The sequence below is a fragment of the Schistocerca serialis genome, chromosome 3 (genome assembly GCF_023864345.2).
Source record: "Schistocerca serialis cubense isolate TAMUIC-IGC-003099 chromosome 3, iqSchSeri2.2, whole genome shotgun sequence".
NCBI lineage: Eukaryota > Metazoa > Arthropoda > Insecta > Orthoptera > Acrididae > Schistocerca > Schistocerca serialis.
In genome coordinates this window covers 417,203,690-417,225,715 of record NC_064640.1, presented here as the reverse complement: position 1 = coordinate 417,225,715, position 22,026 = coordinate 417,203,690, and positions in this window count along the sequence as shown.

Here is a 22,026-nt window from a genome sequence, read left to right as displayed (position 1 = left end):
CTCTGAAAGAGATCTTGGTGCTGAGGTATTTGTTTTTCTATTATCCAAAATAATGAGAAAAACAATTTCTAACAGGATTAGTTACTGATAAGTATTGACTTATTTCATGCATGAATCAGCATTTATCATTGCTTGAGTTGAGCATCACTGTTAGTTCAAGGAACACTGAAACATCCTCAGCTTCCTCCTCCCCCCCCCTCCCTCCTTTATTTGTAACGCTCAAATACGAAGAGAAAACTGGCAGTTATAGTTTGTATCATCAAAATACTATCCACATCTCCTCACAAACAGAACAAAGAAATCTATTTGGTATGTAAGTTTAGAAACAATTACACTACCTATTATGTTGTCTAGGTCAGCGATCAAACAACTGATTGTCGAAATAATGAATGACATGTGAGATGGTTATTCTGTCAGACCACTGGTTTTACAGTCTTACGAAATAATGATAAAAAGATGATTTCTTGAAAATAATTCAGACCACAAACTGAATGGTAATCTAACACTTTTTCTTTTTGTTTTTACCCCTCAGAATAATTCATTTTACCCCCAAGGGATAATTACGCCTAGTTTTGGAACGCTGATATGTACACAGTGACTTTTTAATGCATATATATAATCAAACGATGTATGAGCAATGCAGATTTGAACAGTTATGCACAATTTTTGACTCAAACTAATATATATGGAGCTATCACAACTTTGGTGTAGCTCACAAACGACAAGTCAGAACAAAATAAATCTAACAACTCCAACAAAAAATGTCCACACTATAAATATTCGTGGACTTGCGTTTTTTTTAAGTAAACCACGTTGGTTATAGAATGCATGAAAATTTCCAGAATTGAAATACTCATAGCTGTTGGAACGGTGCTTCCTTTCTCTTTATTTGATCGGAAACACTAGTTACAAGCAGGGTGACAATTAAAGATTGGCACTTCTGACTGGCTGCGGTTACACAAAGAATGAATACTGTGAAATAGTGCAGTTCCTTGAATAATGCCCAAGTCTCTCATACTGCTGTGAGAAACACCAAATAGTCCAAGCTCCAGCATAGGTTATCAACAAGAGGGTAGCCGGTGCGTATGTTATAAGCATACAGATTGAATACGACACTGGCTTGTTGTCAGTATCAGGCATGTGAATTCCGCTGCAGGATCAAGCCACACAATGTGATGTGGCAGAGGATGGTGAGTCTCACAAAACATCAGAAATATCAGAAGTGCGATACGGGTACAAGAGACCGACGGTAGCGCTTCGAGAGGCCTGGCAATGAACTTCGAATTCGGGAAAATATGGCGCCATAATCTGTATTCTTGCTTTGCGAAATAAGAGTACTGGATGACAATATTTTTCATTTACACTTTATAGGTGGCTCTGCTAGTCTAGTGGTAAAGCGTATTTATTTGCAAAATCCTATATTGCTACTTCGACCCTCTATGGCTAATCAAGTGGAAATTAAGTTCCTGATTATGTATTATTGTAAATTCACCTTAACGTTTGCTTTCATCTGTAATATTAGATGGGGTAAATGATTCCATTTTACTTCTTTATATGAAACAGAAGCTGGTTGCGTCACATGGTAGTCTGTACACTTGTGTCTGTTATTGCTTACGAATCCGTGTGTGAACTGCTCGATTTATATGCATTGTAAGCACATTTCTCGTGTTCTGCGTTATTTTTGTTCCCATCCGTTTTTAGAGTCCACCGAAATTTTCATTGACTTCTGCTAAAATATACTGTTTTGTAGTACCCGTGTCAAAATTTGTGCGTAACTACTGTCGCATTTTTTGCATTTGCTAGGTAGAATGCTCTAGTCACCAAGACTACAAAGTATACTCATCTACATCTACACCCATACTCTGCAAGCCACTGTGAAATGCATGGCACTCAGTGGTAATAAGCAACGCCATTCAAAGTAGAATTACACACACATTCCGTGAAAAGATGGCTCAAATGGCTCTGAGTACTATGTGCGACTCAACTTCTGAGGTCATCAGTCGCCTAGAACTTGGAACTAATTAAACCTAACTAACCTAGGGACATCACAAACATCCATGCCCGAGGCAGGATTCGAACCTGCGACCGTAGCGGTCGCTCGGTTCCAGACTGCAGCGCCTAGAACCGCACGGCCACTCCGGCCGGCGTGAAAAGAAGTAATAAAGTTAAATAGCAATATTGCCACAACATTCTGACATGTAATTCTCTATTAAACGTGAGAAAGTACGAAAAATGAATACAAACCAAAATAAAGTCGAATAAAATCAATATACTTACAATATATTCAAATCGAGCAGTTCACTCATAGATTCGTAAGCAATAACAATCAAATACACATAAGTCCACAGAACACCTTGCAACGAAAGCAGCTTCTGTTTTATACGAAACAAAAACAAATATGGAATCAATTACCTCAGCCAATATTACAGATGCGAGCAGAATGCAATAAGAATGAGAGCAACATATTTACAGTGCAGTTCAAAGTGTGGCACACACACGACAAGTCTTAATCAGAAGCACAATGTGATGAAACCAACTTCTGTTAACTACGAAATGAAATCAAAGATGAAATACTAAAAATCAGCCAATAAGAAAGCGAGATGATAGACTGATTAACTTGCAGCGCTCCAAGTGGCCCGGTAGCAAACCAAGAGGTCGTTGAGTTCGGTGTGTGCTGGTGGGCGAACGTGGTGTATTTTTCCTGCTACGTATCCATTGTCAACATCAACGAGGAAATCTCTCAAACGACTGCTCTGTCTGATATCTATGTGGGGCTGCCTGTTGCAGTCACAGGTAGTTTCTACATTACTGGCCAATAAAATTGCTACACCACGAAGATGACGTGCTACAGACGCAAAAATTTAACCGACAGGAAGAAGATGCTGTGATATGCAAATGATTAGCTTTTCAGAGCATTCACACAAGGTTGGCGCCCGTGGCGACACCTACAACGTGCTGACATGAGGAAAATTTCCAACCGATTTCTCATACACAAACAGCAGTTGACCGGCGTTGCCTGGTGAAACGTTGTTGTGATGCCTCGTGTAAGGAGGAGAAATGCGTACCATCACGTTTCCAGCTTTGATAAAGGTCGGATTATAGCCTATCGCGATTGCGGTTTATCGTATCGCGACATTGCTGCTCGCGTTGGTCGAGATCCAATGACTGTTAGCACAATATGGAATTGGTGGGTTCAGGAGGGTAATACGAAACGCCGTGCTGGATCCCAACGGCCTCGTATCACTAGCAGTCGAGATGACAGTCATCTTATCCGCATGGCTGTAACGGATCGTGCAGCCGCGTCTCGATCCCCGAGTCAACAAATGGGGACGTTTGCAAGACAACAACCAACTGCACGAACAGTTCGACGACGTTTGCAGCAGCATGGACTATCAGCTCGGAGACCATGGCTGCGGTCACCCTTGACGCTGCATCACAGACAGGAGCGCCTGCGATGGTGTACTCAACGACGAACCTGGGTGCACGAATAGCAAAACGTCATTTTTTCGGATGAATCTAGGTTCTGTTTACAGCATCATGATGGTCGCATCCGTGTTTGACTACATCGCGGTGAACGCACATCGGAAGTGTGTATTCGTCAACGCCATACTGGCGTATCACCCGGCGTGATGGTATGGGGTGCCATTGGTTACACGTCTCGGTCGACGCTTGTTCGCATTGACGGCGCTTTGAACAGTGGACGTTACATTTCAGATGTGTTACGGCCCGTGGCTCTACCCTTCATTCGATCCCAGCGAAACCCTACATTTCAGCAGGATAATGCACGACCGCATGTTGCAGGTCCTGTACGGGCCTTTCTGGATCCAGAAAATGTTCGACTGCTGCCCTGGCCAGCACATTCTCCATGTCTGTCACGAATTGAAAACGTCTGGTCAATGGTGGCCCAGCAACTGGCTTGTCACAATACCCCAGTCACTACTCTTGATGAACTGTGGTATCGTGTTGAAGCTGCATGGGCAGCTTTACCTGTACACGCCATCCAAGCTCTGTTTGACTCAATGCCCAGGCGTATAACGGCAGTTATTACGGCCAGAGGTGGTTGTTCTGAGTACTGATTTCTCAGGATCTATGCACCCAAATTGCGTGAAAATGTAATCATATGTCAGTTCTAGTATAATATATTTGTCCAATGAATACCCGTTTATCATCTGCATTTCTTCTTGGTGTAGCAATTTTAATGGTCAGTAGTGTATATATCATTCACATAAACAAAATAATTGTACGTCAGTTGTTGACTAAACAGTTGGCCAAAATAAAAAATGGAAAAAGAATTTTCGGATGCCAATTCTCAATACCCCTGTTACCTGCAGAGTTTGATTCGCCTAGTTCCTTGTACAGAAGGCTGTACCAGCTCGACTGGCCGCCTGCAGACAGCTAGGAAACCCCGGGCACGGGTAGGTGAACAGCTGACACGGCAGTCGCACAGCTAGACCGTAGCACGGATACTAGAATACAAGATAGGGGTCACGCGCAGGAGGAGTGTGAGCTGTGACGTCAACCTGAACCCTCCCGCCACCCACGTATGAATGTAATCGAGGTTATCCAGGTTTTAGTATATTATTTTACTGTTATTATTATTAAACTTAATATTAGTTAGACTACTTCTTTCTATGGTCGGCGAAATATTAGTGTAGTCTCCGAACTACGTCTTTTTCAAATTTTGTTATTAACTTTGAGTATTCAGAACACTAAAGCTTAAATCAATTAAAACTTGGTGGAACGCTAACTTGTCTCCGTCCTCTTTTTAATAGTGACCTCACTAGGAAAAGAATATATCAATATTTCTCTGAAAAAAAAAGATAATGCTTTACAAGATAGGCAAGGTAAAGTCGCACCCTATGCAATATCTTCAGATGACCAATTAGTACACTGTCCTTCAATAATCACTGGTTGGCAGTCAGAAAAAGAGCCCTGAATCACTCTCTGAACATGTTTTAATTTATGTAACTCAGCCCTATATCGAGAGAGACGATCCTGTAAATCTGCGTTTTTTGCCTAAGGTCTTTTATGTCTGATCCATAATTTCTAATTGTTGGCGTAAGCACGCATTGTCGCATTTGCAACAGTGTTTGTTTTCCTGGGTTAATGTTTTGTCTGGTAGTAATTTCTTCATTAGTTGGTTGTATATCTACCTGTAAAACATCCTCTTCATCTTTACGGTAGCTTCGTTTTTGTGCCCGAATATTTCTAACGTTAATAGACTCATTACTACGCCAAAAATGAGCACCGGAGAATGGTAGATTTAGAGTTGGAACAACTTCAGTCTTCATCTTGCGTTTCGAAGCAGTATTCAACTGTTCACTTTTCAAATCCCTTTCGTAATCCAAACCAGTGAAATGTATTGAGTGCACACGAACATCTTCAACTCAAAACAAATCTTCCTTTTTAGAAGCATGTATTCATTTTCGATTACTGTCATTGTTTTTAGAAATATATGAAATTTAATTCTTAACTTACTTATTATATGCTGTGGTTAATAAAACTGGCGATCACACAGCAAAACATTGTTTTTCACTTAAAAAAACTTACTCGAAAGGTCCGTCAATACACAGATAATTTACGACGTAGCTCATAACGCATACGCCAGTCGCTATTCAAAATTCACACTGCCGTTTTAACATTGGTTTCGCTTTAAACGCAATTGCTACACGTTATGGCAATTGCGAGAAACTGAACGCTGGTTGGGTTCACGCTGACGTCAGCGGCGCCGCGTGCTACTGCCCATATAATCGTGATCCATAACGTGTATCCTAGTGTCCGTGGGTTGTAGCCTATGTTATCTTATTGCATGCGCTCTCCGAGCGCACGCGGGCAGAGGTGGCCGCCAACTGGTTTTCGTACAGCAGAAAGCGTGCACAGGGCCGCCAGACGGGTAGCTTGCACTACCTGCACCTGCCCTTGATCAGACGGGGCGCCAGGGGGTGCATGACTGCACGTGACCAGCGGGCAGTGTTGGAACAGCCTGTTGTGTGGCAGAGATCCTGTTGCAGATATGACGTAAACTACAAAGCACTCCGCAATCGAATGTGCCTCCCACATGCTAATGTCGCGCAAATCGCCTTGTCGTAGTCTACATGCCAGAAAGGCAAGGTGATATAAATCGAGACTGTGCGGCGAAGTAACGACGGTATTATATACTGGAAAGCCAGTAAATTATTTTTACATGATTTCTCACATATTCTTAGGCAAATGCCAGGATGGGATAATTCCTGACTCCCATTTCGGGAATGCAACGCACGGACAGTTGAAAGGTTAAAATACGCAGAGCTAAACTTTCAAAGTTGGCAGACATGTGACGTACATGATAACACTCTGCTCATTAATGAAGTGGCGATGCGCGCGAGGAAATCGCAAAAAAAGAATCAGATTTATGATGAAAGGGAGGCCTGCAATGAAAGTGGGTATGTCAGGAAGACAGCAACAAAAATGTTCGGTGTGCAGTGATAATGTGGGCAATGAACACAACAGGATTGCTCACGTTACTAAAGCCAGTTACTCACATGCAGACAACCCTGAACAGGTTTACCTGTCAGATCAGTCATACGTCTGCTGTGGAGACACGTGACTCATGTAAACCGTCACTTTATCATAGCTGCAACAAACGACAATCTAGCGCTACTTAGCCCATTTCTTTCAAGACTCCCTTGCTGTTGTCTTCAGTATGAAGACTGGTTTGTTGCACCCATCCATGCTGCTCTATCCCGTGCAAGCCTATTCATCTCTGCCCAATTACTTCAACCTACATCCATTATAACCTGTTTCTAACTTAGGAAAATTGTAAGGAATAGTTGAAGTAAAGACGCGTGTACAAACATATCTACATCTAGATCTTCATGTACATGATAACACTCTTAATTCACACTTAAGTGTTTGACAGACGGTGCACAGAATCACTCTCACATTAATGCTCTTCTGTTCCACTTGTATAGCCTGTGAGAAATAAACATCTAAATCATTCTGTTTGAGTTCTGATTTCTCTTTTATTATTACGATAGTATCTTCCCTCGATATAGGTAGGTGTCAACAAAATATTTTTGCATTCTGAGGAAAAAGTTGGTGACTGAAAAATTATGAAATGATCTCTTCACAATGAAAATCGCTTTTGTTTTAATGATATCCACCCCAGTTAGCTTATCATATTCGTGACCGTGTATTTCATGATAATACAAAACGAATCGCCCGTCTCTGAAGTTTTTCGATAATCCATCAGTCTTATAGGCAGTCCCTTTCTACACTTGTTGTACCATGTGAGTGTCCTGCCAAAATAACACAGTCTTTGGTTCGCCTTACCTACAACATTATCTATACGATGATTTCAATTTAAGTTGTTCTTAATTGTAATCACTAGGTATTAGTTCAATCGGCAAGCTTTAAATCTGTGTGATTTGTTGCGTAAAGGAAATTTAAAGGAACGTTTTTAGTGCTATACTTGGACCACCTGACACATTTTATTGTTCAGGTTGAGGTCTCCATCAACTGCAACCATATGATTCGGTTACCTTGCTTTCAGCAACATTTGAATCATGATGTCGGTAAATGGAACCAATTTTTAAATTACTTTGATTGTCAAGCATAACTTCTACACACACTAACTCATAGCAACTATCTGTTTCAATTTTACAACATGACAAACTACAATTTTTTTTATTCCAGTCTTTGATCACAATACGAATTCTTTAGACTATGACCGGTTTCAGTTCGTAATGACCATCCTCAGATCTTTTTTACACAATGTCCTAAAGTGATAAGGCCATAATGGACATGGTGTAAAAAAGATCTGAGGATGGTCATTACGGACTAAAACCGGTCATCGTCTAAAGAATTCATATTGTGATCAAAGACTGGATTAAAAAACATTTGACAGTATTGGCTCACTGTTTGTATACGCGACCATGTCGCAGTTGGTGATGACAACTACTCCTAGCGGCAACAAACACGTCACCAGCTACTGAATTTAGTCTGTTGTTTATTTACAGCATTGATTTCTTGTTAAAAGCTTCAGCTGAACTTATCTCCAGCTTTAGCCTGTTTTCAGTACGTGTAACAATTTCTCCCCCAACTGTTTCTATGAGCGCTTGGAATTCTGGTTCTTTCCCAGCACATATGTGGCAGTTTACGTCAGTGATACCGATGTCTTTCTGGGTCTAACTCCTTCAAAGGAAATAAGTGAGATTTTCATATTCTCTCACTAACTATGTGCAAACTGTTAGTCCCGCAGAAAACATGAATGGGCGCTGATGACCACGCTGTTTAGCGCCCGTAAACCTCAAACACACACACACAGAAAACATGAACAGGATCTTTTTGTAGCAAATTTAATGTAGTTAAATTTTGTACCGGGATACGTTTTTGCTGGAGGCCACGGTTTTCGACTTATTCAAGAGAAACATGTTTGAATATCACTTTCGTACGTTTTTCTTGAATAATTCGAAAAATAACGACCTCTAGAGAAAACGTGTACCAGTACAAAACTTAACTACATTACATTTCCTACAAAACAGTCCTGTTCATTTTCCCTCTAGGACTAATAGATCGCGCATAGCGAGCAAGAGAACATGAAAATCTTTTATGTGGTATTTGAAGGTGTTGCGGGCTGCATAAACCCATGGGTTGTTTTGGGGGAGGAGACCAAACAGTGAGGTCATCGGTCTCATCGGATTAGGGAAGGACGGGAAGGAAGTCGGCCGTGCCCTTTCAAAGGAACCATTCCGGTATTTGCATGGAGTTATTTAGGGAAATCACGGAAAACCTAAATCAGGATGACCGGACGCGGGATTGAACCGTCGTCCTCCCGAATGCGAGTCCAGGTGCTAACCATTGCGCTACCTCGCTCGGTAAACCCATGGGTAGGGGCGGCTGAATCTCACTGTATATACGGCAGGAGGCAGCAACGTCAGGAACACGATTGTGGGATATGTACATTTCGATGTAGTAACGCAAAATCATGGAGTTTTTAATCACATTAATAACTAAGTTAATATTGTTCACATATGGCAGAAGAAGCCATATTATCTGTCTTTCACTACTTCGATGGGATTACAACGTGCGGCCGTGTTACAAAGCGGTCTTAATATCTGATTCTTGAAGTTTCTCTGGCGTAACGAATATTCCGTGAACTTTCGGAATTGCAACTAGATGACGTCGAACTCTTACCACGATATTTCGGCTGACTGCAAGCAGCCATCTTCAGGTTAGTTTTACGGTAAGTTAGACAAGCCTGAAAATGGCTGCCTGGTTGTCAGCGCTGATTGGTGCTTATCAAACGCAGAAATCTACAGGTTAAGTATTTATAATGATAGTGAAAATGAATTTAATTTAACTTCATCTTCGGATGGGGATATTTGGTTAATGTTGTGCCTGACCTTTCATCATATCAGGGTCGGGAAAGTCGTCCTTCGTGTTTCCCGCGTTCACGTTCCATGATTGAAACTGAAGTCGATGTCGAAGAATAAGATGACCAAAGTGTTCCACTCCGGTCTGCGGACAATTTTCGGTAACAGAAAAAGGACAGAAATGGCTAGCACAGCACACCAGGGACTGGCAGGAGACGCTCAACGCCGCTCACAGAAAACACGTTTCTGGTAGGAACACAGCAGCGGCAGGGTTAATGGGATACCATCCAAAATTGTGGCAAGTGCATCTTTCAGATACACGGCATATATTATTGCAACTGAAGGAAGGAGAGAAAGAAGGAAGGAAGTGCTGTCGACAGGGTATATCGAACTGATTGCATATTTCTAGATTTCCAGAATGTTTCTGACAACATCCTCACAAGAGACATCTAATCAAATTGCATGCCTGCGGACTATCGTCTCAGTTGTGCTACTGGATTCCCTGACAGAAATCTCACTGTTCGTAGTAATCGACGGAAAGTCATCGAGTAAAACAGAAGTGATACCAGTGTTCCCCAAGGAAGTATTAAAGGCCCTCTGCTGTTCCTAATCTATATAAATAGTTTAGGACACGATCTGAGCAGTCATCTTAGATTGTTTGCTGATGATGCTATCATTTACTGTCTAGCAAACTAATTGCAAAAGATTCAGACGCGATATTTGCGTGGTGTGAAATGTGGAAATTGATTCTAAGTAATGGAAGTCAACCACATGAGTGCTAATAGGAAACCGTTAAATTTCTATTACACTATAAATCATACAAATATAAAGGCTATCAATTCAACTGGTTACCTAGGAATTACAGTTACAAACAGATGCAACTTCTAAAAATCATTCAACAGCCAAGATCACATAAAATATTTTTTGTTTAAGACATCCAGTTTCAGCAGACTATGCCGTCACCCTCAGGTCTGTAAGAAATTGCAGTTTTTGACTGGTATTATAAAAACCGAAAGTCGACCTGTACATTTACATACCTTCAAATCATTTTGTTGTAAAATATGTTCATTTTACGCTGACATCACACACAAGATGTCAAGTGGATAAAAATAGCACATTATAAAAGGTTTGTCATCGCTAAAATATTTAAAAAACACAGAACACCTTGTGCAACAGGCTATGTCTGTATACATATTGTTCACAGTTGCATGTTACATCATACAAACACGGTACGCAAAAGCACAACCGGTTACAAATGCTGGACATATTCTAAACAGAGCAAATTCACTTTCAATGGCATGTCCATTTGACATCTTGTGTGTGATGTCAGAGTAAAATGGACGTGTTTTGCAACAACAAAAAATTAAGGTATGTAAATGTACAGCTCCACTTCTGGTTTTTTATAATACCAGTGAAAAACTTTTATTTCAAATGTTACATCTTAACTTATGAGATATATTCCATATATACGTAATTTCTTATAGGCCTGAAGATGACAGCATAGTCTGTTGAAACCGGTTGTTTTAAATAAAAAAAAATATTTTATGCGGTCTTGGATACTGAACGGTTTTTAAAAATTAAAAATGAAAAAAAAATCAGTCAACTTAAATTGGAGCGGTCACGTAGACAATGTTGTGGGGTAGTCGAACCAAAGACTGGATTTTGTTGGCAGAACATTTAGAAGATGCAACAGGTCTACTAAAGAGACTACCTACACTATGATTGTCCGTCCTGTGCTACAGTATTGTTATGTAGTATGGGAGCCTTATCAGATAGTATTGACGGAGGACATCAAAAGAGACGAAAAAAGGCAGCTCGTTTTGTATCAGCGCGAAACAGGAGAGAGAGGGTCATGGATATGATTAGCGAGTGGGGTGGCAATCATTTAAATTGGGTTTTTTTTTTCGCGGCGAGATCTTTCAGTGAAATTTTAATTGCCAGCTTTCTCAACTGACTGCGGAAATATACGGAAAGATTAAGTGCTCATTTTCCCCACGCTCCACACGAGAATGTAATGGTTCAGAAGTAGTCTTGAAAGTGGTTCGATAAACCCTCTGCCAGGCACATAAGTGTGAGTTGCAGAGCAGTCATGTAGATGTAGATGAACATCGAGGTCATTAGAGACGGAGCAGAAACTCGGAATGTTTCAAGGATGGGAAAGGAAATCGGCCGTGCCCTCTCTAATAATCACCTCGGCATTTTCCTGGAGTGGTTTAGGGAAATCGCGGAAAACTTAAATCTGGATGGCCGGACGCGGATTTTAGCCGGCGTCCACCCGAATGCGAATACAGTGAGGTAACCATTTCACCACCGGGCTCTGTGGGTGTAAGTGAGTGAGAGGAGGAAATAGCTGACTATCCTCTCTCTCCCCTCCAAAATGTTCGCTGCAAATCTGTGTTGATATTCTCTACAACTGTAGCGTAGGGATCCACTACACGAGTATTGCGATTGTTAAGCGTTCCGTCTCTTTAGAAATAAGCTTCATCCGAGAAAAGTAGCGTGTGCCATAGGTGTGGAACTATCCCTCTTGAACAAAAATAAGTGGAACAACAGAAATTTAACTCAAGTAGTATGAGATCGGAGGAGGGAAAAATCTGTGAGCCTATGTTAGTATCATGGCAGCCATTTTGGAGACCGCTATTTACGATACAACTCGTAATTTTCAAATGGAAAGAGAGTCATGTGACACATCAGACAGATTAAAATGGCATGAGAAAAACAGTGGCAACTTTCATTTGAGCGAAGCTTCATTTACTCTCGAGTTACGTCGCATTTTGTGCAGAACAAGGAAATGCTCCTCATAACACATAAAAGCTACAGGATCACGTTGGATACAAGGTGCGCTTGTTATGCAAAACACTGTTTTTTCATATGATCTAAACATGTTTAGCATCTCAGTGGCATCATCAGTGGGTTTTATTTATTAAAATTTGTGAAATGTTAACATATTTTAAGTAATAACTAATCTATGAAAATTAGACCTAAAGAAGAGTTATTGTTTGTATTGTTATTAGCATAATTTTACATTACACGCTTCTGCACGACTATTTATGCATTATCATGCCCTGGTAGCGCGTCATCTGCAACCAAACGATGTTAACGTGACTTTGGTTGACAAGTTAACGCATTACTTTATGTTCAAAAGTACTTTTCTTGTGCCGAGATATTTTGCGAGTATATTTGCTATTACTTAGGTTTTATTCTGGCAGATTCGTTTTCTTTTGCGTCCCCATGAGTTGTTGAGAACCTTATATCCAATAATTTTAACTGCAAACACATCAAATACAAGAACAGAAGTCCAGATGATCAACGCTACACGATGTGTTCTACATGTTTTCCAGCACGTTATAAGGTTGATCTTGTCCGCTTCGCCCGTTTCTCATGAACTTTAACCAATACACGTACCGGAATTCGAGCACAAGCGGTGACAATTCGCTCGTTGAATTACAACTGACCCTCAGTTTCCTGTGAGATTGTAGCGAGTACTGCACCCTCAACCCTTACCAAACGATGCCAGTACAGCGGTTGATGCTTCATCTGTAGCCGTTTGCACCAGATTTCGGTTTGCGTGCGACAGAGCCAGTTTCACAGAATTTCGTGACAAGTTTCCACAACCGCACTATGGGCAATGGATGGTCTGTCTGGGAGGCGTTGACTGAAAACCTCTGCGAATACACATGCCATTCTCTCTCGTAGTATCAGGACAATACCAATGTGTTCAGTTAGCGCTCACGCCGTTAGCTTTCACGTCACCTGTAAGAAAGAAACATCAGTCAAAACTATGGGTGAAGGGCAATAGGCAGGTTCCACATTCTTAGATTTCTCAAAAGCATTTGACATGGTGCCACACCGGAGACTGTTAACGAAGGTACGAGCATTCGGAATACGTTCCCAGGCATGTGATTGGCTCGAAGATTTCTTAAGAAGCAAAACCCAGTACATTGTCCTCGACGGCGAGTATTCATTAAAAGAAAAGGGTATCGTCAGGAGTACACCAGGCAAATGTGGTGGGACAGCTATTATTTTCGATATACATTAACGATCTAGCGGACAATGTGATCAGAAACCTGCGGATGTTTTTTGATGGTACAGTTGTGTACGAGAAGGTGTCGTCTTTGAGTTACTGCAGGAAGATACAAGATAACTTAGACAAGATTTCTAGCTGGTGTCATCAACGGCAGGTAGCTATAAAAAGTGGAAAAATGTAAGTTAATGCAGATGTGTAGCAAAAAATACAAAAAATAAACCGTTATGTTCGGATACAGCATTAGTAGCATGTTGCTTGACATAGTCACGTCGATTAAATATCTAGGCGTAACGTTGCAAAGCGATATGAAATGGGACGAGCGTATAACAATTTTAGTAGGGAAGGCGAGTCGTCGGTGTCGGTTTATTGGGAGAATTTTAGGAAAGTGTGGTTCATCTAAAGGAGACCACATATAAAGGGTGACAATTATTGAACTGTATAAAAAAAGCATAAATTAGTTACAAACTACGGCGTGCACACACTTTCTTCAACATGTAAACGTCACTACAGATATTCGGATTTAGGGTATGACATGTTCGATGTGCCTACTATCATTGGCGATGATGTGGCGCAGACGAATAGTGAAATTCTGCATGACCTGCTGAAGTGTCGGAAAAACGATGCTGTCGATGACCCCCTGAATGGCTGTTTTCAGCGCAACAATGGTTTTGGGGTTATTGCTTTACACCTTGTCTTTAATATAGCCCCGCAAAAAGGAGTCGCGTGTGTTCAGATCCAGAGAATATAGCAGTCAATCGAGGCTCATGCCAGTGGCCTCTGCGTACCCCAGAGGCAGAACGCGGTCCCCAAAGTGCTCCTCCAACACATCATACACTCTCCTGCTTCGATGGGGTCGAGCTCCGTCTTGCATGAACCACATCTTGTCAAAAACAGTGTCGCTTTAGATAATGGGGATGAAATCATCTTCCAAAGCCTTCACGTACTGTTCGGTAGTCGCCGTGCCATCAAGGAATATCACACCGATTGTTTCGTGACTGGACGTTGCACACCACAGTTAACCGTTGAGGGTGAAGAGACTTCTCGATCGCGAAATGTGGATTCTCAATCCCCTAAACGCGCCAATTTTGCTTATTGACGAACCCATCCAAATGAAAGTGTGCTTCGTTGGTAAACCAAATCACACTAATTCTCATCATGTCCCGCGGCCAACCGTGCAATTTCAACATCCTAAAGCAAACCGTTCAGAAGTTATGACGATTTGTTTCATATAGTTCAATAACTGTCACCCTGTACGACACGGATGAGACCCATTCTTTAGTACTGCTCGAGTGTTTGGGATCCGCACAAGGCCGGACTGAAGGAAGACATCGAAGAAGTTAAGAGACGGGCTACTAGATTTATTCCCGGTAGGTTCAAACAACAACAAAGTATTACGACGATGTTTAGGGAACTCAAATGGGAATCCGTGGAGTTCAGGCGGCTTTCTTTTCGAGGAACACTAATGAGAAAATTTAGCGAACCGGCTTTTGAAGCTGGGTGCAGAACTATTCTACTGCCGCCAAAGTAAATTTCGCGTTAAAGACTATGAAGTTAAGGTAAGAGAAATTAGGGTTCCTACGGAGGCATATAGACAGTCGTTTTTCCCTCATTCTGTTTGCGAGTAGATCAGGAAAAGAAAAGACTAGTAGCGGTACAGGGTACCCTCCGTCACGCACCTACGGCGGACTGCGGAGTATGTATGTAGATGCAGATGTAGAACTCGAGACTGAAAGGCACCGTAGATTTTTGGCGAATTTTTGCTTGCGGTTGATTGTGACATGATCTCCTTTCCACCTGAAAATTACGAGTTGCATAAATGATGGCGACCTTCAAACTGATCGCCTTGTTGGTAACGTAGCCTCACAGGTTTTGCTCCTGTCCTGCCTCATACTCTTTGGTCTTACATTTCTATTTACCCATCTGTGTTTGTTTGGAAGGGTGCTTCTTTCTTTTCTTCATTGTTATTTTATCCCCCCGTGCCCCACATGGGTGGGGAGGCCCGGAAGGGGGGGGGGGGAGGGATGTCAGGGGTACAGTCAGCCCACTCTTCAGCCAACGAACAATAAAATAGTAAAGTACATGAAAAAACATGAAATAGACAGCAGAGAGTTATATACACTGAATCTGAAAATTTTTGAAAATAAAAAATAAAATGGAAGTTTTGAGATTTACGATGGATGACTTCTTGCACTGGTAGTTAAAAACAGTAATAGTAAAAGGTAAAATGAAATAGAATAAGCTACCATATCTATGGACCACTCTGTAACTACGTAAGGAAATGAGTATCGACCACAGATTGCTGCAGCACCTATCTCTACACACAACACGAGGTCCAGACTCAACTGGTGTCATAGCTTACACTCTCTGTAAATACGAATTATAGAGCTGTAAATTCCCGTATTATGTTCCACGCAATATTGTGGGCGACACTCACGTTATAGAGTCGTTCAAATGGCTCTGAGCACTATGGGACTTAACATCTGAGGTCATCAGTCCCCTAGAACTTAGAACTACTTAAACGTAACTAACCTAAGGACATCACACACATCCATGCCCGAGGCAGGATTCGAACCTGCGACCGTAGCCGTCGCGCGGTTCCAGACTGTAGCGCCTAGAACCGCTCGGCTACTCCGGCCGGCTATAGAGCCGTGGTACAGGCTTCTCATCCACGTGAGACAGCACTGCTGCTTCCAAGTCGGAAGTGCATAAAATTCTCTGTCCTTCTCCGTCGTTGTATCGTTGCACCATCTTTCATTGTTTACCAGTTGGAACATAGTGCTGCAAACATGGCTTTCGTTGGATCTCTGTTCACTGGACAGAGCCTGTGAACTTCCTACAATTTCCGTTTGCTTGTCCGCACGCTAAAATCGTATCTGAAAACCGATAACTGGGTTCTTTACCCCAAACTGAACCATATACCCTGCTTCTTCGTACCGGGAAGTTTGCATCATCATCGCAGGAACACGCTGTATACGTGAATCGTCTTGGCTTTCCTTGTTGCTAGTTCGTGTGGGAGTCGCTCGCCTAATACATCGGCCACATCCGTTCTTACCTTTATGATTGCCCCAACAGTTGACACATTGCACTGCGTCCTATGTATACAACGTGATCGAAAGTTCCCCTTACAAGCTTCTAGGACATGTACAGGGGAATCAATAGATAGAACTTCCAGCTGGAACCAATGTCCGGAAACGTACAACCATTTAAAAACATGTTGATGGCTCAAATGGCTCTGAGCACTATGGGACTTAACATCTGAGGTCTTCAGTACCCTAGAACTTAGAACTACTGAAACCTAAGTAACCTAAGGACATCACACACATCCATGCCCAAGGAAGGATTCGAACCTGCGACCGTAACGATCGCGCGGTTCCAGACTGAAGCGCCTAGAACCGCTCGGCCACAACGGCTGGCAAAAACACGTTGATACGGGACCACTTTTACAAGTAATTAAACAGTCGTGACGCAGTAAATCACTTGTTTTACAGTTACACTCATTAATAGTCAAAGAAATTGCTCATGTACTCGTTGACGGGTTCTCCTCAACGTGATGCAGTGCGGTCTCTTCCAGTTCGGGTGCGCGGCGTCTCCTTGGAGCATACGGGACCACTTTTGCAAGTAATTAAACAGGCGTGACGCAGTACATCACTTGTTTTACAGTTACACTCATTAATAGTCAAAGAAATTGCTCATGTACTCGTTGACGGGTTCTCTTCAACGTGATGCAGTGCGGTCTCTTCCAATTCGGGTGCGCGGCGTCTCCTTTGAGCACAAAAATCACGCCTGCTGACGTTGAAGCTACCCTTTTTTGAAGCCGTTGCGTAATTGTGGCGAAAAGGGTATGCGATGGAGTCAGACATTGTGGAGAGCGATCGCGCTATAGGCGATGAGCAGCTCTTCCACTACCGTGAACTTCACCATTCAAAAGCAACATGTCCGTGTATTCTTCTAACGTGTTCTCTACAGTGTTGTTCTAACACTCACAGACACGTGAATAAGGCTCGAACCAGGTCACCCTCCACCATGACTACGCTGTTGCGTATCTACGTAGCAAACATGGGTTCAAACGGCTGTAGCACGCTACTCACTCCCCTTTACGAGTCCTAGAAGTCTGTAACGGGAATTTCCGAACACATTGTATAAGACGATCAGAGTAGAAATTTCTCCGTGTTCTAATTTTTTTCGTAATTTAATATACCTCGTAACTACATACGTCAGTATGTCTCAAATTACAGAACAGTATGTTTCAATACTGCAACAATGTATGCAAGGTCGCCGAAAAGTTAATGGTTAACAATTCTCGAGACAGCCTTAACCCCTGGAAAGCTGGCAGCCCCGCCAACGTGCCGGTCTGTGTGGTTGCCTTCATTCTGCTTTCGGCATGTGTCTATTGCTGTGTTATCTGCAGGGCAAGTGAATAACCGTGCATGTCTTAATCAATTCCACAACCGAGGCCGCTATTGCATGTTTGTGTTGTGGAACTCGATTCCGAGATAGCCGGTTTGAACTCTGGTGCTGCAAGAAATTATCATCGCCAGTATTCGGCCACCAAAGGGAGGACAATTGGTAGCGTACAGTTCCTAACTACCATATTCCAGTCCTATGGGCATGTGGCAATGATGATGGTTTTTATTTGACACTAAAAAATTTGATAGGTCGCAAAAAGTAGTCGCTAGATGTTAATGGAAATTCTTTATTTTCATGGCGCGTTTCGGGGGTGGCCCATCATCATATGACCTGCTAAATTAATAACACAATTTTTACAGTACAAATGTGAACACATGCAGAATCGTATTTTTACAGGCACAGTGGTTTGTAACCAAAATTTAAAAAAAAAAAATTTTTTTTTGCAGAAATACGTACCACAACGCAATGTGAATACAATGTTGTAACAAGGAAGTCTTTCGACTTACAATACGTGAAGTTACTGTATTCACATAAGAACAGAAATACTGATATTACATGAACAGGTAACAGACGAATGAACATAGCAGCTCTCAACACCACTTAAGTTAACTCGCTTGCGCTGGATGGCGTGTGAATGGTGGCGCTTCAGATTCCAGTATATTACTTTTTCGTAAGATTTATTCTACTACTGGGACAGATATTGCGTGTCATGCCAACATATGGGCAAAACAAAAACATTTCAGATTAATGAAACGAGGTAAAAAAATTAAAGTAAAAAGGATTAAACATACGCATAAAATCGTAGTTGCAAAGGAACTTGTTTCATTTGACACAATGTGTGCGTCACAAATAAAAAAAGTACAATTGTACTAGTGAAAAATCTTAAATAAAAAGGTCATTGATTACATTATCCGGGGTAGTACGACGATGACCATAAGTTTTGTGGTCTTTTAAAATGTCCAAATCCGTGCCTTTGGGTTCCAAGTGCAGAATGTTTAAACCACTCTCAATTGGACCTAACTGGTGGCCATTTCCTCTCGAATGACAGTACAAAGTATTGCCATTAGTTCATTAGTTGCATAATTGTGCTCCCTGGATCTTGTTTTATATTCCCTTCGGGTTTGGCCTATGTAAATATTGTCACAGGACCTGCATCTAATCGTATAGACACGTGAATGACTGAACTTCATGATATTTCATCCAGACTATTGCGCAGAAAAAATTCAAGTTTTTCTTTGCACAGAACCCAACCTGCAATCTAGTCCTCCTAAAGGCGTTAGCAATTTCGTCGCATAAAGGAATGTGGGCAACTTTGTCTTTAAGTATAGTCGTCTGCTTCTCTAATTTATTAAAAATATTTTTACGCAAATCTCGTATTGCTTTTTTTCTGCAAACCCAGTTTTATGGATAGGTTTAATCTTTCTTACTTTCATTTTTTATTTTTGACTATTTCTCTTAAATATTTTTTGTTTCGCATACATATTGGCATGAAATAGACGCTGCTTTGGAATTAGTATAAATATCTGTCCTCACTGTAAAATAAATCTTACGAAAAACTAATATACTGGGGGACTGCAGCGACACCACTCACACGTCAACTAGCGTAAGCGAGTTTACTTACATGGTGATGAGAGCCACTATATTCATTCGTCTGGTAGCTGTTCGCCCCATATCAGTGTTTCTGTTCTTATGTGAATACAGTAACTACATGTGTTTTAAGTCGAAAAACTTCCTTGTCACAACATTGTATTCATATTGCATTGTCGTACACATTTCTGTAAAAAAAATTCAATTTTGGTTACAAACCATTGTGCGTGTACAAATACGACTCTGCATGTGTTCACATTTGCAATGTAAATATTGTGTTATTAATTTAGCGGGTCATGTGATGATGGGCTACGCCCAAAACACATTATGAAAATAAAGAATTTCCATCAACACCTAGTGACTACTTTTTGCGACCTATCAACTTCCTTAGAATCACAATAAAAATAATTAAAATGGTTGCAAACTGACGACTTCCAGTCGTACATAATAGATGTTGATGGTGATCCGTCAATCGGATGGGACGATAAGCTCGGCGGGACAGCAGAGATAATAACACTCAGTGGCACAACTTCGTATTTTCGGTTGACTCCTGTTCTCTATGCAGTAGCACAGTGTTCGTACCTGTGCGTGGAGATTCTGGGATTTGCGTGAAAAGATAACGCAAGACCGCGTGTCGCCTGTGTTCTCCTGACCTACCTCCTGACAGACAGTGTTCGTCTGTTGTCCTAACCAGCGCGCTCCCCAGACCTCTCACCCACTGAAATCAACTATTCGTGGGTTGACAAGACACTGGCGCGTCCACACCCGCCTGACAGTACAATTGAAGAATTCACGCATGAACTAAATGCAGCTTGGAATGACGTACCTATATCTCTCATATACTTTAGTGTATACACTGAGGTGACAACAGTCATGGGATAGCGACATGCACATTTACAGATGGCGGTAATATCATGTACACAAGGTATAAAACGGCAGCACATAGGCGGAGCTGTCACTTGTACTCAGGTGATTCATGTGAAAAGATTTCCGATATGATTATGGCCGCGCGACGGGAATTAACAGACTTTGAACGCGGAATGGTAGTTGGAGCTAGACACGTGGGACATTCCATTTCCGAAATAGTTAGGGAGTTCATATTCCGAGATCAACAGTGTCAAGAGTGGACCGAGAATATCAAATTTCAGGCATTAGTTGTCACCGTAGACAGCGCAGAGGCCATCGGCCTTCACTTAACGACCGAGAGCAGCAGCGTTTGCGTAGAGTTTTCAATGGTAAGACACAAGCAACGCTGCGTGAAATAACGGCAGTAATCAATGTGGGACGTACAACGAACGTATACGTTAGGACAGTGCAGCGAAATCTGGTGGTACCACCGAGCGAGGTGTCTCAATGGTTAGCACACTGGACTTGCATTCGGGAGAACGACGGTTCAGTCCCGCGTCCGGCCATCCAGATTTAGGTTTTCCGTAATTTCCCTAAGTCGCTTCAGGCAAATGCCGGGATGATTCCTTTGAAATGGCACTGACGACATCTTTCCCCATCCTTCCCAAATCCGATGAGGCCGATAACCTCACTGTTTGGTCTTCTCCCCCAAAACAACCCATCCACTCGTGTTACTGAATTATGGGTGCAGACGACCGACGCGAGTGTCTTTTCTAACAGCACGTCATCGTCTGCAGCGCCTCTCCTAGGCTCGTGGCCACATCTCTTGGACCCTTGACAATTGCAAACCGTTTCCTGGTCAGATGAGTCCCGATTTCAGTTGATAAGAGCTGATGATGGAGTTCAAGTGTGGCACAGACCCCACGAAACCACGATCCCAAATTGTCAACAAGGCATTGTGCAAGCTCGTGGTGGCTCCATAATCGTGTGGGCTGTTTTTACATGGAATGAACTGGGCCTTCTGGTCGAACTGAACCGATCATTGACTGGAAATAGTTATGTTCGGCTACTTGGAGACCGTCTGCAGCCATTCATGGACTTTATGTTCCAAAACAACGATGTCGTGTCACCAGGGCAGGTTAGTTCACGATTCATTTGAAGAACATTCTGGATAGTTCGAGCGAATGATTTGGCCACTCAGCTCGCTCGATATGAATCCCATCGAACATTTATGGAACATAAGCGAGAGGTCAGTTCGCGCACATCATGCATCGGCAGCATTTTTGCAGTTATGGACTGCTGTACAGGCAGCATGGCTCAATATTTCTGCAGGGGACTTCCAAAGACTTGTTGAGTTCATGACACGTCGAGCTGCTGCACTATGCTGGGCAAAAGGAACTCCGACACGATATTAGAATGTATCCTATGACATTTGTCACCTCAGTGTACATATCCTTCCTGATGTGGCAATTCAAAAGCCAGCAGTGTGCACAAATTACCTAGCGGATAAAGTCAATAGCCCTACGAGGCTGTCTGCAGATAACGAAGTTGTGTACAGAGACGGCATCATTTAGAAACTCATTACTGAATGCAGAATATCTTTAAAATGGTCACTGTCTGCTGCAAGGACTGCCAGTTGGCCCTAAACCTTAATAAACATTATGCTAATTCGCCTCTGTAGCCGAGTTCGCTAATGTTCGCCTGTGCGGTAGCGCTCCACTTGGAGGTACGCCGGTTTCAATTATGGCGCTGGATGAAATTTTCACTGTCACTAATGAACCGGCGAGTGAAGCAGAGACGGAGCCG